General features: G+C 34.8%; 1 pseudogene; it reads left to right on the top strand.

Moving 5' to 3' along the window:
* Positions 1-1,227: 1,227 nt before the first annotated feature.
* Positions 1,228-22,336, top strand: LOC113072744 (runt-related transcription factor 2-like; annotated as a pseudogene).
* The last annotated feature ends 41 nt before the right edge of the window (positions 22,337-22,377 follow it).

Genomic DNA, 22,377 nt, shown 5'->3' with positions numbered 1-22,377 from the left:
TATGGTTATACTTTATATGAGAGAGTTCTGGCTATGTGCACGCACTATCACTATATAGTGATCTATTCATTTATTGACATATTACAACTTAATAGATCAGTAGGCTACACCTTTTTTTTCATATACGAATGCATTTTTATTATAAATTTAAACTAGGGAATAATTGGTCCCATTCAGATTTTAATCTCTTTTAAGATCCAGTCAGCATTAAAAATACATTACATTACATAAAAATACACTTTAATATTAGTAGGAATGAAAACACAATCATCACTTGCATCAGTTTGCAAGTATACAAGGTTTATTTAAATCTCATATCGTATTAAACTTTTAGCACTGCTTTTAACACTTTTAACCAAAAAAAATTAAATCTGGAGGGTTTTTACTATTGTAATGACTTTATATGGTTATAATGTTTTACCAGTGTTTCTTTTTCCACATAAACTGGTGTGCTTTAATAGATTTAATATTTTTTTTAGCATGTTCAGATCAGATTTAATGTATGGGAGTTACAGATGTTTAAAATGAGGAATCCTGGAGAGAGAGAGAAGTGAAATCTGAGAGATTTGAAGCTATTCATAGATACAAACACATGCATGTTTAATCACACGGCTTCAGTTACACACAACTATTAATACTTTCACTAAAGACAGAGTATTTCATACGAACAGACTGCAGCTAGTATCTATAGGCATGCTTTTCTATTAACATACATTTGTTCATTTATTTGAGCTTGTAAATCTGAGCCCTCCTGCTCACACTGAACATCTTATATTTGCCTGAATAAAACCTCCTTTTTGCAAGTTGTTGCTTTTCTCAACAACAACAACAAAAGATTTAGTTGCTTGTATAATTTGCATGTTATAGAAAAATCCAAGTTTTGAAAAGAAAACAAAAAGTAGCACGAAACAACCTTTGTGCATTTAAGAAAAACACTTTTGGCAATACATAAATGTTTTTAGACATTTATTTTAATTTATATATTTTTGGTTCTAAGGCTTTTCAGTCTATTGAATATATTTGCTTTAGATGCTATGCTCACTGTTCATTGCTGGATCAATAGTAAAGTTAAAGTATTGGTGTATACTGACTTCACCAGATGTTTCTGATCAATTTAAGTAGAAATTCTTATATACACAATTTAAAAGGTCACATTTAAATCTGTGTAGTGATATATTTGCAGGTTTTAATATATTTATCATGTTATTAAACCCTATGAGGCCAGCAGACTTGCTTCATAATGTCACTTCTAATCGGGATCACAGGCCTGTTTTCATCAGAATATGAGACTGCAGTGAAATGCAGGGTAAATTAGAGCGGGACAGTCACAGCGTGTCCGTTTCTGTTCAGGTTGTAGCTCTGGGAGATGTTTCCGATGGGACAGTGGTGACGGTTATGGCAGGAAATGATGAGAACTACTCGGCAGAGCTGCGAAACGCCTCGGCTGTCATGAAGAATCAGGTGGCGCGTTTCAACGACCTGAGATTTTTGGCAGGAGTGGAAGAGGTTGGTACTTCCAGTTTAATTTTATTTAGTCTTCACTGGCCGCTTTGTTTGCTTTGGCTTAATCATAAAAAAGTGTCAAATCACGCAAGACATTTTGTTTAAAATAAATGACATGTTGGAAATAACATTTCGGCATGCAGTGCACAATCCAAATGGATTGACATCATTTACAGTCTGATAAAATGGATTGATGAAGCATATAGATTGCTTCTGTGTAGCCTTTTTATGCAATTATGCAAATTATGCACTGCATGTTTTACATGAACACAATAGGACACTGTCCAAAATTCCTCACTTACAGAAATACTGAAAAGAGCTGCAGAATTGGAAGCGAACCACAGAAACGCATTATTATTTTCCACCAGCGTCCAACAATTTGAGTGCTTCCATGTTGAGAATAAGAGTGCTTTCCAAAAAAAAAAAAAAAGACTGTCATTTAAGTATTCCCAAAACATATTGCACCAAAAAAGCATATTGCACCAAAAAAAAAGAGTAGCAGGCTGTAACCGTTGCAAAATAAAACTTGCAAAGTATTTCCAATTCATTCACTGGCTTTTCCTATCTAGTACTTTTCTGTTACATACACCCTACACATATGGAAAAAAAGTCTTTAATACGGGAATGCGGGCTCAAAGTGCTCACAGACTGCTTATGTGTGGATGAATGCTGCTTTGATATGCTTGCAATTATTGTCAAAGACAAAATCCCACTCTTGTGATCCTGTCGGAAGAAGGCATTGAGCGCGCAGGCCTTTGAAGCGTCCCGGGACAGACAGTGAGATCAGAGGAGAGGTCTGTCTGCTGCTGGAGGCTGTGTATACTCGGGTTTGTGGTCTAGACTTGCCCTACTAATCCACACGGGCACTTAATGTGAAGCACGGACGTGTGCAGCAGGGAATCCCTCGCATGGCACTCACAAACAACAGACTAAAACACTTGAAAACAGCTCCAGGTGTTTGGGGAAGTGCGCTCCACCTGTGGGCTTCTCGATGGCTGATACAGTATGTATATCAATGTTGTCTGATATTTAGTTATTATTTCAAATTTATCAGTATTAACAGAAGTGGCCATTCTGCCAGTGTTAGTTCCAAAATCTGAAAAGATTTATAAATATATAATAATAATGCATTTAAAACAGTGTTAATTTTAATAATAATAAAAAATGTTTATACATTGTTTTTTATATCATTGTTAAATACATTGATTGAACTGCATTGGGAAATTACATTTTTGTAGTATTATTATTATTTTTATTTATACTTCTGTGTAGATAGATAGATTAGTAAATATTGTGTAATGTAATAAAATGTTAGCTTTAATTAATTACAATTATTAATGAGACACATGCAACATTTTTATATCTAAAAACATGAGATAAAAATATATAAATATTTTTAATTATATATATATATATAAATGGTAAAATTAATATCAAAAATGTTATGTATAATAATATATATAGATATATATATCGATATATGCAATGTCTATATAAATAATATATACATACATTTTAGATATTTATTTGACATTTTATATATGTTTATTTATTTATATTACATTGGTCATCAGACATCCTGTTGGTAGATGTTGATATATTGTTATGAACTTTGGACAATAAAAAGAAAAAAGAAATCAGTTAACCACTGCTTTACAGAACATGTACAGATCGTACACTAAATGCATGAAAAATATTGATAAAAGAGATTTTTTACTATCCACTGACAAGGCTGCTGATAGATTTTGGAATAAATATGAGGGAAAAAAACTGTTAAGTCGTCCTTGTGGACATGAATTTGTCAATAATCCACCCTATAAATCAGTCGATTACAACTCTTTAGGTCAGTGGTTTCATTTGATAATGTATCTGTGATCAGTCCGAGTGGACATTGGCCGTGCATGCGGTGGTTTCTTGACCAGTCGGCTGGTCTCAGTGCATTCCTGCACCAATGCATGTCCTCACACACCCTCAACACTATCAGCGTGCATGTGTGCACATCCGTGTTATCTCCTCACAGCTGTCACAGTCAACAGGGCCTTGGCCCGCATGGAGACCCACACCTTCACAGGCTTAGGTTTCTAGAAGAGGAAGTCAGGGAGGAGATAGCACGGCATAAAGAAATTAGATATGGAAAACGATACGTGGCGCGATGTGAAAGATTAGAACAAAATCGACCACAATCAAACAAATAACAGCAGAAAAAATAACCCGCCTCAAGTTACTGAAAGCAACTGCGTTTCCTTGATTTACGAAGAAACACTGTTGTGTTTTCAGAAGTATTGCGCCCTTATTTATGAATGGATTTGGATATGCTGGTTCGGTTAGGACAGGGCGGGATGTTTTTTGTTGATCAGGACTTTATGCATTTCAGATGTAGTCTGTCTTTTTCCGGTTTAGGAAATCATTTTGAAAAGAAAACCCCTTTTGAATGAGCCAGCATTTAGGATATTTTTAGTTGCTGGACACCAACCGTTGGATGGCTGGCAGATGCCAGGGTTGGTTAAAGCTGGGCAGGACCACGCAGCCGTGTGTGTTTGGTATCAGCTCGCTGGGATGGGCTCGGGTGGGTCTGTGAATGTGCTTTTGGGGGCTTATGGACGGATTCCTGTGGGAGAAAAGAGAAACAAATTACTTTAGCAAGACTTGCGGCATAGCATGTACAAGAATTCATGAAATCATAAACGTGGGAGTGCTTATATTATAAAATGTTGTTTAATTAATTATATGTTCAATCATGCTTTAGCAAGATTTTTGCATAATGTAATCAAAGAATTTTGGTAATATAAAAATAGATGCAGTTCTAGAAAACACAAATGCACATGAGAAACACAATAGCTAATGATGCAAAAATTAGTCAATTAATCCCAGTTTGATGGATAATCTAGTAAGAAGCCTAAGCCAAGTGTAGCTGCCTGTTTCCACCCACTTCTTCCTGTCTTATGCAGATCGCGGCTCTGAGAATGTGTCATGCATGACTTCACAGCATGCATTGCACATTACTGCTCAGTTTGCCTCATTAGAAGTATTTTAGTATTTCCTGTGTGCTACTGACAGAAAGCGTCACCTCTTTAGTGTAACAATATCTCGCGTTGAAATTAATTGGAAGCTTTCTAAACACTTAGCGTGAACACATTCACGAACATTTAATCTGAAAAATGTTAGCCAGCGAAAGGTCACATAATATGAAATCTGTGACCGCAGGACCTCACCTTCACACCCAACTCTCAAATCTTCACACATAAAAGAACAACGACTTATAACAGCACAGCTGCCGATGGTTATTCTTGGCTGTTTTAAAAAAGGAAATCCAAATGCCAGTGCATGAAAAGTATTGTTGCTTTATAAAATTATTCATATGTGATGTATAAGCTTAAATAATTGTTGTATATAAATAATATTATAAAGCAACAGTTGTGGTCCAAAAGTGAACATTTTTAGTCATTTTCTTTAATTACAAAAATCCTGAAGAGAGATCCACTAGTAAATATGTATGCATTACTTTTTTAGCAGTATCAAATCTCTTTAATATCAATATGATACATATGAGTAAAATATTTAATTCAAAATAAACATCTTTCTTTAGATTAGATTAGCTTTATTGTCACTGCACATGTGCACAAGGTACAAGGCAACGAAATGCAGTTAGCATCTAACCCGAAGTGCAATAAGTACACAATACCTTTAAATATATTTACAAAACATTACAAATATTTAAATGATTCACATATGCTTTAATATTTACATATTAATATTATGTATAACTAATATTATAAAGTCACTGTTGTACAGTTTATTCCACTTGGATGGACGCTATATGAATTCTAGCATGGTCTGTTTTATGCATTTCTGATTTGTCATGTCCAACAACTGATAGTTACAAACTCAATGCTCAGCAAGGGTCACTTTCCAAACTAATTCCATTATTCCATTGCGCCCAGGCCTTTTCAATCGCCCGAGTTCCTCGCAGTTAAAATCCCACCGTCACCAGCAGAGAAATGCTAATGACGGGTGGCCATGAATGCGACACATTGTCAAGCGGATTAATCGGGTTTGAACCTTTTTGTGTTTCACAGGAAAGAGCTTCACGCTGACAATCACAGTATTCACGAACCCACCGCAAGTGGCTACTTACCACCGAGCCATAAAGGTCACAGTGGACGGACCGCGGGAGCCGCGGAGTGAGTACCACCCCAAATATCACACACATCATGTGACTTGCGCACGCAAAACGAGATGAATGATGTTGTGCAGCATCGTGGCACAGCGCCCCGTCCGTGCAGCCTGATGCATGAATTAATGCACAGATTGTGTTACTGTACTGTTTTAAAAATGAATTCAGCACGCCTCAATGCACAAAGACGGCCTTTGAGGAGCAGCAGGTGTGTTTAGCGAGAGGCAAATACAAACACGTGCTGTCAAGGCCGCTCGACTTGTGAAAATGTTTACTGTATTGGCCTCTTGTGTCTGTCCATCAACGTGCTCTTAAGAGCGAGCACCGTAACAACCCCTCGACCTTTGACCTGCACTCTGGATTTGTTCTCAATGGAATATTAGCACACTGCGCAATACATACTGCATACTGTGCTGTTTGCTCTGTGCTGCTGATGGAGAAACATGAATAATGTTAGCAGAAAGTAATATCTATTTAACATTTTGTGACTATACATTTTTACATAAATGAATAAAAAAAATGTAATTAAAAATGCAACATAGTTACACTTTAAAAAAATGATGAAGAAAATGTGCACTCAGGAATTGCTTGTAAATTTCACAATAAATTTCAAAGTATGTTCGTTCAGTTCAATGCATTACTTGTTGTTTCTTTGTAATTATTTGTGAAATTCACTTACAATTTCTAAATAAAAATTAAATAAAAATATTTAGTATCAAAGCCTACTTCAATCATGGGATAATATTTTTAAAAATAAAAACTAATGGCAACTTATATTATATATATATATATATATATATATATATATATATATATATATATATATATATATATATATATATATATATATATATAAAATTTAGAAAATCTGAAATTGCCAAATATAATCTAAAAATTGTGGAATATAAATGCACAATTGCAAAAAAAATATGAATTGTGAGATAAAAAGACGTGGCAGAAAAATTGTAAAATGAAAACTCAGAATTCATGTCAAGTCAAGTCACCTTTATTTATACAGCGCTTTATACAGATTGTGTCAAAGCAGCTTTGCAGTGCTGATAATGCAGAAGGACAATAGAAACAGTCCGTTTTCTCAGTTCAGTTCTCTTCCAGTAGTGTCAACTATGTTGCCAGACATGGTGTCCTCAACTAAGCAAGCCACAGGTGACAGTGGCAAGGAACCAAAACAAGACAGAGAAAAAACCTTGGGAGAAACCAAGCTCAGTCATGAGGCCAGTTCTGCTCTGACCAGATGAAACTAGCATGGTGTGTTTTAATTCCACGCTGCAACACCGTTCAGATTGTGCAGAGGACTTGCTGGTTCCAGTGATCTTGTGCTGATGGTCGTCGAGATTATAAGGTCTAACAAGGGATCTGTCTCTGGGGCACATCTATTTGACATATTGTAGTTATACATAGTCTGTAGGGGTCGTCTCTAGGTGCTGATCCACCATCTGGACTGGATCTGGAGGCTACGTTGATCTCGGAATAAGAATGAAACAGACTAATATTAGCGTAGATGCCATTCTTCTAACCATGTAGCCAGTACATTGTATGTTATTGGAAGTGATCCCAGTTAGTGTGTTATGTGTAAGTCAGGTTAAAGAGATGGGTCTTTAATCTAGATTTAAACTGCAAGAGGATCTTTTCAAATTGCCTGAGATTTGAGAACGCAGCGGACGTGGATGACAATAATGTAACAAGAGCCTATTGAAATACTGAGGTGGTAAACAATTCAGGGCTTTATAAGTAATAAGCAATATTTTAAAATCTATACGATGTTTGATAGGGAGCCAGTGCAGTGTGGACAGGACCGGGCTAATATGGTCATACTTCCTGGTTCTAGGAAGAACTCTTGCTGCTGCATTTTGGACTAGCTGTAGTTTGTTTACTAAGCGTGCAGAACAACCACCCAATAAAGCATTACAATAGTCTAACCTTGAAGTGGATTTACATTTCTGCATTTGACACTGAGAGCATATTTAGATGGAAAATTGCAGTTTTACAAATGCTAGAAAAACATGGTTTTCAATGGAAAGATTGCTATCAAATAGCACACCTAGGTTCCTAACTGATGACAAAGAATTGACAGAGCAACCATCAAGTGTTAACGTTCTAGCATTCCATGCATATTCCATTCATACAGAAAATTCAAATACTGTGCACATTAAGAATAGTATGCTAGTATACTATTTTGAATACAGCCACGCTCTTTGTTCTGTACAAAATAATCCATCCTATGGTTGGTTTACAAAGAATTCATGATATATTTCCAGACAAAATCAATTTTGTACATCAATTTTGGATCATTATGTGATCAGCTAGATTTATAAAAACATTCAGATATTTCTCTGACAAAAAAGAAACACTTTAAAGTTTTAGCGATACATAGAACAGAGGAACCTGATCTGACAAAAAGCTCCAGTTATACTTCAATTATGAAAAAGCTGCTTCATCTGAGCTGATGTCTGGACTTGTGAGTTGTGTGCACCATTTGCTTCAACTTCTGAGTTGTTCTCACTACCTGAAAAAAAAACCTGTTTGAAGACACTGCCGAATTTGAGTTTTCACACTGAGCCCCAGGAGCAGTAAATACACACAAGCTGTCATGAATTACTTTCATGTGGCAGAGAATAGAACCAGGAACACGCCGTGCTTGACTTGTCTTTAGTAAGTGTTTATATTCAAGTCTGTTGCAGTCTGACATTACGGCCAAACTTCTTAACAAGAAGACCTTTCGTGGTGGGATAATCTAATAAAAGTACATCGCATTCTGTCAGCCGTTAACGCTGACTGACAGATGTTTCTTACGCTTAAGTTTTATGCAAACCGTTTTGCTTTCGGTAGTGAAATTACTCAAAGCTTTCGTGATATGACAGCAGGCTTTAAATATGCTGTTAGTGTACGTTTCTAAATGATTACACAGAAAAAAAAATCACATTAACTTTTAAAGAGGGAGCGGAACATCATAAATTGATTCATGCCGTTAAGCAACCGCATAGAAATGTGTTAATAGTGCCTGCCTACTTTTTCAGTTTCACTGTTTCATTCATTTTTCTTTTGTGGATTATTTTAAAAAGTCTTTAAGAGTTCAAACCCAAACCAACCAGCTACTGTACAAGGAGAATCACATTATGAACTTTGATTGGACTCAAAATAAATCTGATAAAAAGAGAGTACAAGACTGAACAGCTTTAACGAGGGAAAGAACTACAATCCCATGAAGCATTTGGAATGACATAATCATTCCATAATAAATGATTTATGTAAATGTGATACATTTATGTAATTTAAAAGCTGAGCTCACTGCGACTCTCTGATTGGAGGAGAGTTTAATAGCAGAGCTTGCTGTTATTCTGTGATTGGTGGAATTATCTTCACAGAATCCAGGGTAATGTAGTCTTTCCCCACAAAATCCACCGTCCATTCTTTAAAAAATAAGTTGAAATAATTGCATCAAAAATAGCAAATACTAATGATTTACAATCCTCTGACATTACTGCATGTTTGTCTTTAACCTCTCTTAAATCCTTTAACAAATCTTTGACTTTTTCTCTTTTGAGTGAGTGAATGAGTTAACGAAGTTGAAAAAATCCCCCCGAGAAAGAACCAAAATTATCAACTTTTTGGGGAAGTTGCTAGACCCTACTGCTCACTAGCATTTTATGGCTGCATTGAACCCAACATGAGAGTCAAGGGGTTATCACTAAAAATCGATTTCCAAATGGAGAACATGAATGGAATTTATGAATTAAATTTTTTTGACTGTTACATGCAGTGTTAGCATTTTGTGTGATTAATTACCTCTCACGCCGTCATACGCAGAGACACCGAGTCTGATGAGCGCTGCTGTAGATCCGGCTCTGGTGTGTTTGTATGAAGCTCATGCCAACCTGCCTGGCACACAGCTGTTGTATTCAGAGATAAGCTTCTGGCGGCAAAACCAACAATATCGCTTCTTGATTTCTTCCTTCTTTTCCTCCTCGTCTCAATTAACACATCTGGCAGCAGCGTTTTGGATGCACTTGTGATCTTCATTCATTACGGATTAATAACACCCTCGGGCATCTCTGATGTGAGGGCCTTTCATCTCACACGGCTCATTCATCTTCCGTTTTTTTATCAATTATTTCCTTTATAAAGGAAAAGAACAGCCATGACTATCAAACATTGTTTCCGTTGGTGTAAACACAAACGTTTTAGCATATCGCCGTGTTTATTTCCTTCAGAGGTTTGGAAATATAGAATTATATAGTTGGAGTAAGAACTTTTTATTTTGATAATAAGTATCATTTAAGAAGTATATAATAATTAGGGTTATCATCATTAACTAAAACTAAATCATTTTTATTATGTGAAATAAACATTGACTGAAATAAAATAATAACTTAATTCTGATAGTTGCCAAGGCAAGATTTAACTTTTTTTTTTAAATGAATTTTAGGAGCTAAAATAACTACAACAATAAATGAAAAGTTAAAAGAAACCGTACATACATTTTCAAAAAGAAACTAATAAAATTACAACATTACAAATTAAAACTTTAACTAAAATAAAAATGAAGACCAAAAATATATTTTTAAAAAAGTGTACACAGTAAAAAAAAAAAAAAAAAAAAAAAAATATATATATATATATATATATATATATATATATATATATATATATTTATTTTTATTTTTATTTTTTTTGTATATTAATGCTACTAAAATAACATTGGTATAAACATACAAATTCAACTAATATAAAAAATGTAAATGTACTCAAAATATGTTCACTCACCTTTGTGTTGTGCATGACTTTCTTTCTGCTGTGGAACACAAAAGAAGATATAGTTGTTTTTTTCCCATATAATGGAAGTCTATGGGGTCTTAAAAAAAGGCCAGCCTGTATGAGAGAAAAGAGAGTGACATCATCTGAAAAGGAAAATCATTTCAGAGACAGAGCAAGATTACTAACTATTTTCCTTTGGAATAACATGCAACAATGAATCACAAATGAGACCAGGAAAAATTCAGATGAACAAGATACATTTTGATATAGTTTCCAAAAGGGGGATTCCAAAAGAATTTTGGTAAACATTTCATAAAAGATCCTATTATTAATAATCTAAAGAAATTTTTGTGCAATGGAAAGATTCTATGGATGCTAAAGATTCTTCATGGAACCATTAACGCCAATAAAGAACCTTCACTTAACAGAGAAAAAGATCACAGTAGCTTCATCTGAGGTTTGCTGAGGTCTTTTATGTAATTTAATAGCTTTTATTTTTAAGCAAATGATGTTTCAGGTCAATCTGCTCTCCTTCGATCCCACACAATCTATCCCAATGTATATTTCTCACGTACATGCTGCTGTTTCTCAGCGGAAGCCAGGTGGCCAGGCAGGAAATGACACATTTAGAGGCATTTCGAGTTGTGCAACGTCCTGTGAGTGTGTCATGTAGCTGCCTCTGCCTCTGCCTGTTTACACATTCCTCCTGCGCTTAAGAGAGAAAAACAGAGAGACACACACAAAAACTCACATTCAGAGACAGCCAGACAGACATTCAGAGCTTCAGAGTCATTCACTTCTTTCATTTGCTCACAGGTTACTCTTTCATTGCTCATGTGGGAGATTTAATCATGTTCTCCGTTAAGTTTATGCATCAGATTGTCAAGTTTCTCCTGGAATTCCGACACAAGTGAGATCATTGTTGACATACAGTGTAGTAAGAGCACAGAGCAGCAGGAGAAGATTTCTAAGGTCATTTTCATAAAGGTGAAACATATGAGGTTTAGGAGACTGGATTTGCTCTGCTGGAAAATCTGGTCTGGTAGACCATCTTAGACCATCAACAAACAACCAGATCAGTGTAGACCAGCTAGTCAACAGATGTTCCAAAACACAGCTAGCAGCTAAAGCTGGATGTTCCATCAGAGAGGAGAGACTATTCAGATCAGTGTTACTGTAGTATCATTGAGAGATACATTTTATCAATAGTTTGAATTACTTTTATATTTTCCATTTTTATTTAATTTCAGTTAAAGTTTAAGTAATTTTTGCTGCGTTTTTGTTATCTTTATTATTATGTCTATATTGTTTTTATTCATTATTATTATTATTAAAAATATTTTTTTTTCATTTCCATTTGATTTTCGTGAAATTTTTTCATTATGTTTTACTCATTTTTATTTTTATGTTTATATATATATATTTTTTTTTTCTAGCATGTCTTTAATGTCTATTTTATGTCAGTTTGAGCAATTTTAGTGCATTACATATTTAATTTCAGATAATGTTTTGATTAGTCTAGCATTATAAAGTATAGATCATTTTTATTAATCATTTAAATTAATTTTTATATTTTATATTTTTCAATTTTTTATTTAAACATTTGAGCAATTTTGTTGCATGTATTTGTAATTATCATTTTATTTATTTATTTATTTATTTATTTATTTATTTATTTATTTATTTATTTATTTATTTATGTCTGTTTTGTGGTCAATGAGAAATACTTTCTCAGCAACTAGCTGAAACAAAATAAGTTGTTATAATTTATAACATTACCTTTAGTCCTCGTAACGATGTTTCTATGCTTTTAGTCGATTATAATAACCCTGATTGCGATCTCAATCCTAACTTAAGTAGAAAAACAGCATCTCACATCTACATAGCTGAGTGTTACTATAGTAAAACTGCTTGATTAACCTGCATAGCATGTATGTTTTCATTGTTAGGTGGTCCACACTGTTTAAGCTATTGAGAAAGTGCAGATATATTTTGTCTAGAATGAAATTCGCCAGCAACGCCTACTCATTTGAAAAGAAAATATCACTTTGGAGATTCAACTGGAGACTGATCCAATTATCTTCAGCCAATGGGAGCCAAGACACACAACAAGACAAGCATCACTATTATTGCTTTAGCTATTGAACTCAAACCGATGCTTGTTGCGCTGTACTTTAGCGAGCGATCAGACTGAGGGTTGGATGGTGTTGGTGGTCGGTCTGGTCGCACAGGGCTGTGAGTGTGAAGCACACACTGCTGTAATCATCTCTCGTGTAACTGTGGTTATTAAGAGTAATTTGGACTAATAGACTGGGAGGAGCGGCTCAGGCGTTTCAGAGAAGGGCCTGTGTTACTCCTACCACCATGACTGCCAGTGTTCCTCGCACACCCTCATAACAGCGTCATTCTTACATCGATATCTGATCCTTTAGCGCTGGTTTGTAGGTGGGCTTGAGAAGTGAAAGACAGCCTGTTGAGTCTGGAAGAGGGAAAAGAACAAAATCAATATACAGGCACGCCAACTGATTCTTATAATGTCACGTAAAACAAAATCATTTATTAGATAAGCTGGCACTTTAAAATAGACTGATACAGCAGCACACGTAATGCATTTGAACTGTTTATGGAAAGTTGGCTTCTCTTATGAATCATAGATTTAAAGAGGGTAGCATCATTTTAATATTGCACTTAATAGCCTAAATTTAGAATGCAAATAAATTTGCAGAGTTTGTGTTATTTTATTATTCATCGAGACACTTATATATTTTTATAAATATTTTTTATTTGTTTATGTTGTCTGTTTTTTTTATTTTATTTGACTTTAAATTTGTTTTTGTAATTGTATTAGTTTTATGTTTCTTTTTGTTGGTCCTTTTTTTGTTTTTGATTTTTATTTAAGTTTCGGTTAAAAGTTATTTTAGTAAATCAAGTTAAACCAAATGAAAATGAGAAATGTCTTATTTTAGTATCACATCACTGGAATTATATTTTTATTAATATTTTGAGCAAAACTAATTAAAAGTATATTTTTATAATTTTGTTAAAGTATTTAGTTTCAGTTTTAATTAACTATAACTAACCTGCTTGGTAACTAGCTGAAGTAAAATAAGTTTAAATCATTTATATACATATATATATATATATATATATATATATATATATATATATACACACACACACACACACACACACACACACACACACACACACACACACACACACACACACACATATATATATATTTACATACATACATATATATATATATATATATTTTTTTTTTTTTTTTTTTTGTTTTTTTTTTACCCGATGGACCATAAATAATAAATTGATAAATTTTCAAATAGATTTCTTCAAATATACAAAACTGTTCTTAAATGGACTGTACTGTAGATACAAGTGCTCAAGTGCTGTGATATAGCATCGCTGAAAAATAATCAATAATTTTAAGCACAAGATTTGTGCACATCTAGACTAAGGTAAACGTATGTGAAGTGCACACTGGAGTCTCTTGCTTTGCCCGTGTTGGCTCTGTTAATTTAATGCCACATCACATTGGGGAGATGGAAAACATGGCTTGTTTTTTAAAAGGTATTTGCCAAGATTATCCGTGACGCTGTGTTTTGACTGCCATGAAGACGGCTGGAAAAGAGCTATTGTCTCATGCAGACCTCAGCCAAACACGTTTCATAGAGAGAGCAATACGGTAAATGGTGTAAATGTTCTGCTGATGGAAGTTTTTCCACCATTATCTAATTTGCACATTTCTTTTTGCTTTTATCTTTTACTTTCTTTCTTGTTTACTTCTCATTAGGTATGAGACAGTTGAGGCTAAAGGACCCTGGGGTTAAAGGCACTGATTGTATGTTTACTCACAAAACACAAAATAACAACAAACACTGCATCAATATCATAATCACTTATGTTAATAGACAAATTACTGTATGTTACTCAATCATTGCTAAATCAAAAATAAATATATTTGCACCAGCAATTGTTTGTTTTTAGATATATATGAAAAAATATAAATAAGGTACTTTACTAAGTTATATTTTTCCACCTGATTTTTACAAATAAAAAAATAGAATACAAAATAACAAAAACATTAAAAAACTATGTTTAAAATATAAAATTCTAAATTTAAATGCAATTTTATTAGGTTCAGTTAGAGCACCCTTATTTTACTTTTGATTTTCTTTTTACACAAATAATATTTACAAATATATATTTTTAAAAATAAATATATTTCCTACTAGAAGTATTTTTCAAATAAATTGCTAAATACTAATACAAATAAAAAATATAAAAAAACACTACATTATTATTGCAATCACCTGCTTGTGCAATAATTTGCATTACATTTTGAGGTTTAATTAAAGCAAGCTAACTCTGCTGTTTTTTTTTTACACAAACGGTAAACAATACTAAACTAAATAAATAAATAAAACATATTACATTTTCCCCATATATCATATATATTTTTTAAGAAATCACATTTTACTTACTAAAAATAAATTCCTTTTTTAAATAAATATATTTCTATTTTCCCGTTAGCCCTGTTGTCCTCCACCTCAAAAGAAGCTTGAATGCTTTCCGAGGCTAAAGGAATGAATGAATCTTTCTCCTGCGGCTTCAGTGTTGTGCCACCACATGCTTCAGTGTATTGTTTGCATAACAGCTTCTGACAATCAACATATTGCACATCAAATCTTCTATTGAAGTCTGATTGTTTACGCTGTGGTTTGTGTGGAGCCGCTCTAATTGCTCAAAGCTGAAATGAGCATTAGCCGTGAACCTGTGATGTTTCTCTCTCTTTGAACGTGGCTCTGCGTGTCCAGACAGGTAGACGCACACAGAGCGCGTACAGTAGGTCTTCAGACAAAAGTCAACCACTAAAGGCCAATAAAAATAAAGCTAATGTAGGATGGCTCACATGAGAGAGATCTGCTCGTACTTTCCACATACGAGACGTGAATGTAAGAAAAGTATGCAACTTTTGGTAGAGAAACCTGATGGCTTCAATCAACAACGCCGCAATACACTAGTACAGTATAATGGCCAGCTCAAGTGGTTTATATTTAGCTGTTTTGGAAACATTGCATGCTTATATATTTTTTTAGGGAATTTTGTGTTAATACTAATGGTTTATATTAATGGCTGGCCTTTAAAAAGTGGCTTGCAAATCTCTCATTATGCTACACTATCACCAGGATTCAGTCTTGTTTTTTTATTGTTTTATTTTGGGGGTTTTGTATATCTTTTTGGACTGATTGGTCATTGATCTCAGTTTATGAGTTAAAAAAGCCTTATTTGTGGATCATTTTGCCAATATTTGCTAAAAAAAACTAAGGTGCATAAGCTACATGATACAAAAGTTGTGCTAATTGAAAGAAAATAAGATGATAAAGGATTTAATCTGACAAGTAAGCTTTAGTCCAGTTTGAAAACATTAACTAGCATTTCTCCGGGTCAAAATGACCCAGAAAACAACATGAGGAAACCCAGTGAGCCGCCTTGCTGTCTACTACTTACTAAACTGCTGCCTTTTAAGTGAACCAGAACTTCAGAGTATATAACGCACTGTTGTTAATAGAAACCAAGTGTTTCTGCCAACAATAACATCCTTTTCATTTATCAAAATTGTCTCTTGATGATAAATATTACTTAATTGTCTCATTCATGTCATTGAAGGAATAGTTTACCTTACCTTTACCTTACAGACATGTATGAACTAAAAGAAGGTATTATAAATATATTTCACATTTTATGATTTTTTTAATTATTATTGAAATAAGTCTCTTTTGCTCACAAAGGCTGCATTTATTTGAAGAAAAATACATTAAAAACAACAAAATTGTGGAATATTATTACAATTTAAAATATATTTTTTCTATTTGAACATATTTTAAAACGTAATTTATTCCTGTGATCAAAGCTGTATTTTCAGCATCATTCCTCCAGTCTTCAGTGTCACATGATCCTTCATGATCCATCATTTGCTGCTAAAGAAACATGTCTGATTATTATCAATGTTGAAATAGTTGTGCCACTTCACATTTTTGTGGAAACAGTGATACATTAAATTTTTATATGAAGAGAAAGTTCAAAAGAGTAGTGATATTCTGTAATATTATACATGTCTTTTTTGTATAAAAAAAAAAAAACATACTGACCCCAAACTTTTCAACAGCAGTTTATAAACACACACACACATGCATTGACTGTTATGCATTAACCCCAATTGTGTCATTGCTACAAAACAGAAGCTATATGTCCTCCTCTAAAATATGTGACTTTTAGGGACCATTGCAACTAATCCGACTAGATCGATACATAGATCATCTTCGTTTTTCAGGATTCTGGCTTTTCTGGTCTGTGGAGACACATATAGCCCTGCTGTGCATGTTATATTTACGACTCGCATGGGGCAAATAGCCGATTTTTTTGTCAGTTTGCCACTAATTAACCTACGGCACTGAGTCGGTCTGGCCCCAGATCACCCCTCAAACAAATACATGTTGGCCCTGAAATAAAAGTTTGCTTGTTGGAGTCATACGCTTGCATGGTGTCTGATTTATAAAGCTGTAGTAGCATGTGTGCCCCTTCTTGGCGAAGTCGACTTCCTGAAGCTCTGAACACACGGACCACACAGGCGACTGGCAAACCTCCAGCGCTGCTTGGCTGCCGTCAGCTTTCTCCATTTCTCTCCCCCCTCTCCGTCTACTTCTGATCCTCAGACTGAGCCGGCGTTCGGCCCCGTCCTGTCCTTAAAAAGCTTTCTTCCCCAATTTGCTAATTTCGTGGGAGCTGCCATGTGAAATAATCCATTGTTTGACTCTTCAGAGGAGTCGGCCCTCCGCGGCACGGCAATTAAAGAAATGAAATCTAGACGGATGTATGTTTCCCTTTCTTCTTCCATGCATTTTATTCCCGTGTCGCTGCGGCGTGATTGATGCGCTCTGACGGCTCTGGCTGATATTTGATGTTGAAAGCGTGCTGGTGTTTAACGAGCACGGGGTGTTATTCCGGGTCACGGCACCATCATATGGCAATTTAACATACAGGCGGAGCTTTCATCAGCAACACGGCCACACACTGTTTACACACACACATATTATTTTCCATCATTAGGCATTTTTGCATGAAAAGTTTCCTTTTGAGAAACACAAGTACTAAAATGTTTTTATAAGAAATTAATACTTTTATTTGACAAGGATGCATTAAATTGATCAAAAGTGACAGTAGAGAATGTTGCAAAAGATTTAAATTTCAAATAAATGCTGTTATTTATCAAACAATCCTAAAAAAAATAAAATGCATCATAAAAATATCAAGCAGCACAATTATTTTCAACATTGAGAATAGTAAGAAAGTTTCTTAAGCAGCAAATCGGCATATTTCTGAAGGATACTCAAGACTGGAGTAATGATGCTGAAAATTCAGCTTTGCTTCACTGGAATAAATTACAGTTTACAGTATATTCAAAAAGAAATCGTTTTTTTCAAATTGTTAAAATATTTCACAATTTTACTGTATTTTTGGTCAAATAAATGCAGCTTCGGTGAGTCTATAACATTATAAGAAGTCACATAACAACACCCTGGCAACCCTCCATAACATTCCAGCACTGTGCCAGCAACTTTTGTAAAGACTACTTTCTTTTTCCCCCACCCAAAGCAAAGTTTTGTTTCATCAGCATTAAACTAATAATCCAAATGTTTTTCTGTAACAGGATCTCTTTAGTTTATTGCAGACGTGTCCATTTGAGTATTTGAGCACTAACACTGCGAGATGTTTTTGGCACTGATGTAAACGTAAGAGCACTTCTCCGTGTCTCATAGGATGAGCATTAGGGATTTTCCTTTCGTACGTGCTGAATCATTCACATGCCTTTTTTTTCCATTCTGGAAATTTAGTCTTGGACTTTAAATCTAAAAGTCATTTGCTTCTGTCCTCTCCAGCAGGGCTCAGAACGTGTTCATAAGACACACATGACAGTGTTAAACGTGATAGCCAAGTCTCGCTGGATAAAATAACCTGCTAAATGCCATAACTATATGTAAATTATTGGGTTACTAAACATTTTTATACATGTTTCCTGTCTAGAGTTTCAAACAAAACTTAGAAATCTCAGTAAGAACTCTTAAAAACATTATCTCTCTTTTAAAAAGACCGATACTCTCCAGCAGTGCATTAAACATGATATGCACCTGTGGTTTTATTATTATTATTATTATTTATTATTTAAAAAAATGTCAGAATTGCATGATTTTAACTCTGAATTGCAAATTTAAAAAGTTAAAAACCTGTTTTTATTTCTTAAATCTTCTAATTCTGACCTTTTCTCAGCAATTCAAAAATAAATAAAAAAATCTGAATCTGATATAAACTGCGAATTGCAAGAGAAAAAAAGTTTTTTTTAAATACCATGTTGTAAACAAACTTTAACATTTATTTCTTTCATAAAATTAAATTTGGTGAAAATATTGACATATTCTGTTTCACTTCACTTGTAACGTGGCAGATCATTTATGAGCCACACACACACACACACACACACAGGGGCCTTATTCATCTTAAACTAAATTAAACCAGTTCCCTTTTTCAGCAGCTGCAGTAATGATTGTGTATCTCTAATAGCGTATAGTGAGAGGGTATACTTTCAGGGAATTACTCAGGCTCTCAACCCAAAGTGCTCGACATTGGTCTGTGAATGAGGAGCTGTGTTTGTGTTCAAGCGAACTCCAGAGCACAATCAGGTTTTGCGAGATCGGAGGTAGCTCTGGCTCGAGCCGACTGGAGAGCCGCCAAGCTTTTGCAGGAGTTTCTCTTTTCTTCTGTGTGATATTTACTTTACAGCTATTCAGAGCAACCGACCGGGGCCAGACAGACAAGCCCGGAAAAAAGACTCACAAAGTCCCTCTTTAACACATATTCTTCTTGTATTGACACAACAGTGCGGTTCCATTTGAATCGGGTTCTTTAGAGGAGATGTTGAGCTACGTATGGACTGGGAAAGGTGGTTGACGTGATGGGAAAAGGGGTGGATGAGGGGGCATGGCGTGACTCGTACTCTTTATTGCAGGATAGAGGACTGAGTCTGTCCTCTTTTATGGGAAATGAATGAATAAACATTGGCAGGTCGTGTTTTTGTCATGACTCACAGACATAGTTTGAAGCATGATAGGTATAATAGGGAAATAAAGCAGTTGTGTGATTTGACTGCGAATGTTTTGGATTCATGCCTCGGTGTAAAACAACGGCGTGTACAGACAGGTAGAAAGTCAATTTACTTCCCCTGCTTTTGTGTGCCAGTCGCTATTGTGAGAGATCTCTGATCGCTGATGCATCTTACCCACACACTGATCTGCTCATGTTGTTTGCTTAATAATGAGGTTTAATTAAAGGGACAGTTTGCCCAAATATGGAGCTTTGGTGTCTGTGGTTGTACCACAATATTTTTTAATACCATTTTATCCAACATGTGTGCTATATTTCATGTCATACAATAGCTTTTTGGGTGGAACAGACTGTAATTTTAAATCTTGCCTTCAGCTGTAAATCTCAAATCTCACTTATACTTCAGTGAATAATGACTGTTTTAATGAACTGTGGTCTGTTTCTCTCACAAAAACTGTCAGGTTTCAACCAGCGTGTGTAGATGATGCCTGAATGTTCATTATTTGCTGAACGGTCCCCTTTAAGAGTGTAGTTCACCCCCACCAAAAATGACAATGTCATCATATATTCACTGTGATGTCATTTTAGGATATTTTGGGGAATCTACAAACTGATATTTTCCATACAGTGACCAACATAACACAAACACTATTAAAGTACTATGAACATTTAATCTATATGACTTATGAAGCCATACAATTGCTTTGTGTTCAAAGTTATTTGTTATTCATTGACTCATTTGCATATCTTCATCACACAAAGCTGTCATATGAATTCAAAAGACTTGAAATATAGAGCATAAATGATTTTATGGAGTTTGGCATTGTTCATCCCATTCACTTTCAATGAATTGAAAAGAGCAGCGTGAACATTTTGAGAAACATCTCTTTTTATGTTACCTGAAAACAAGAAAAATCATACAAGTTTGAAACAACAAGGAGAGTAAATTCACCCAAAAATGACACTTCTGTCATAATACTTTTAATTGTTTTACAGTGCTTTTGATGCTACTGTCCCATTTACTTTCATTGGACAGAAAGAGCAGCTTTAACATTTTGTGTAACATCTGCTTTTGTGTTTCTCTGAAGAATGAAAAACAGACAGGTTTGCAACAACACAAGGGTGTGTAAATGATGCTAAAATGTTCATTATTTGGTGAACTGTCCCTTTAAGAAGAGTGAAATAAGCCCAAAAATGACATTTCTGTCGTCATTTATTCACTCGAATGTAATTTTAAGAAATTTGGGGAATCTACAAGCTGATTAGAGTAAACACTGACCAAAATGACAAAAACACCATAAATGTGTCATAAAAACTATTTTTCTTCTGAGACCACCTACAATAGATTTGTGTTCAAAATGTAAGGTGTTATTAATCTATATGGCTCATTTGCATCTATTACTCACACAAAACAATCATGTGACTTAAAAATAAAACAGACAATTGGGTCATTTTCCCAGTGCTTTTTTTATGCTACTGTCCCATTCGCTTTTATTGTATAGAAAGAGCGGCTTGAACATTCTGCGTAACATCTGCTTTTGAGTTCCTCGGAAGAAAAAACTGGTTTGAAACAACACAAGAGGCAAATGATGCCAAAATGTTATTTATTTGGTGGCTATCCCTTAAAAAGAGTGAATTTTTTTCTAAAAATTACAGTTCTGTCATGATTTATTCACTCTAATGTCATTGTAAGAAATTATGCTCATATTAATTTTCTGCTGTATTTGCAAAGCGTTCTGAGACCATACAATATATTTGTGTTATTCCTTAATATCGTTTGCCCCAGAAAAACAATCATATGACTCCAAACGACACATTTAAAGTGCTTTTTTATGCTACTTTCCCATTCGCTTTCATTGCATAGAAAGAACAGCATGAACATTCTGCGTAACATCTGCTTTTGTGTTGCTCTGAAGAAACAACAGCTTTGCAAACAACACAAGAGTGTGCAAATGATGCCAAAATGTTCTTTATTTGGCGACTATCCCTTTAAAAAGAGTGAAAATTTGCCTAAAAAGGACATAATTTATTTATTCTAATGTCATTGTAAGAAATGATGCTCATATGACTTTTTCTGCTGTATTTGCAAGTGTTCTGAGACCATACAATAGATTTGTGTTATTCTTTAATATAATTTGCCCAACAAAACAATCATGTGATTCCAAAAGACACATTTAAAGTGCTTTTTATGCTACTTTCCCATTCGCTTTCACTGCATAGAAAGAGCAGCTTGAACATTTAGCATAATGTCTCTTTTTGAGTTTCTCAGAAGAAAGATAAAACACAGGTTTGCAACAAGACGAGGGTGTGCAAATGATGCCAGGATGTTCATTTTTGAGTGAACTATATCCCTTGAAAGCTGGTCAGAATCGAGCAGTAGGTGTATTAACTGCAATTTCTGTCTAATGTTGTTCGGTAGGACACAGACAGAAACTGGAAGACCCCCCTAAACCGCCGCTGTTCTCCGAGCGCCTGAGCGAGTTAGAGCGTTTGCGCCAGACCACCATGAGAGTTGCCGTGCAAACCCAGAGTCCCCGGCCGTCTCTCAACGCCACGCCGAACTCCTTCAACCCGCAGGGGCAAACTCAGATCTCAGGTAAACCGGCCATCAGCGCGACTATTTCAGCCTCTCTGGCCACCAGCATGAGCTTTACTGGAGAATCGCTGTGGTTATGTACAGTACAAACATCAGTGTTTGGAGAACAGGTAGGTTTATTTAAGAGGAGATAAACCCAAGAAGATAAAGG

The sequence above is a fragment of the Carassius auratus genome, unplaced genomic scaffold, assembly GCF_003368295.1.
Source record: "Carassius auratus strain Wakin unplaced genomic scaffold, ASM336829v1 scaf_tig00010038, whole genome shotgun sequence".
Classification (NCBI taxonomy): Eukaryota; Metazoa; Chordata; class Actinopteri; order Cypriniformes; family Cyprinidae; genus Carassius; species Carassius auratus.
Note: the sequence above shows the minus strand (reverse complement) of the source record. Positions and strands in the feature narration are given on the sequence as shown.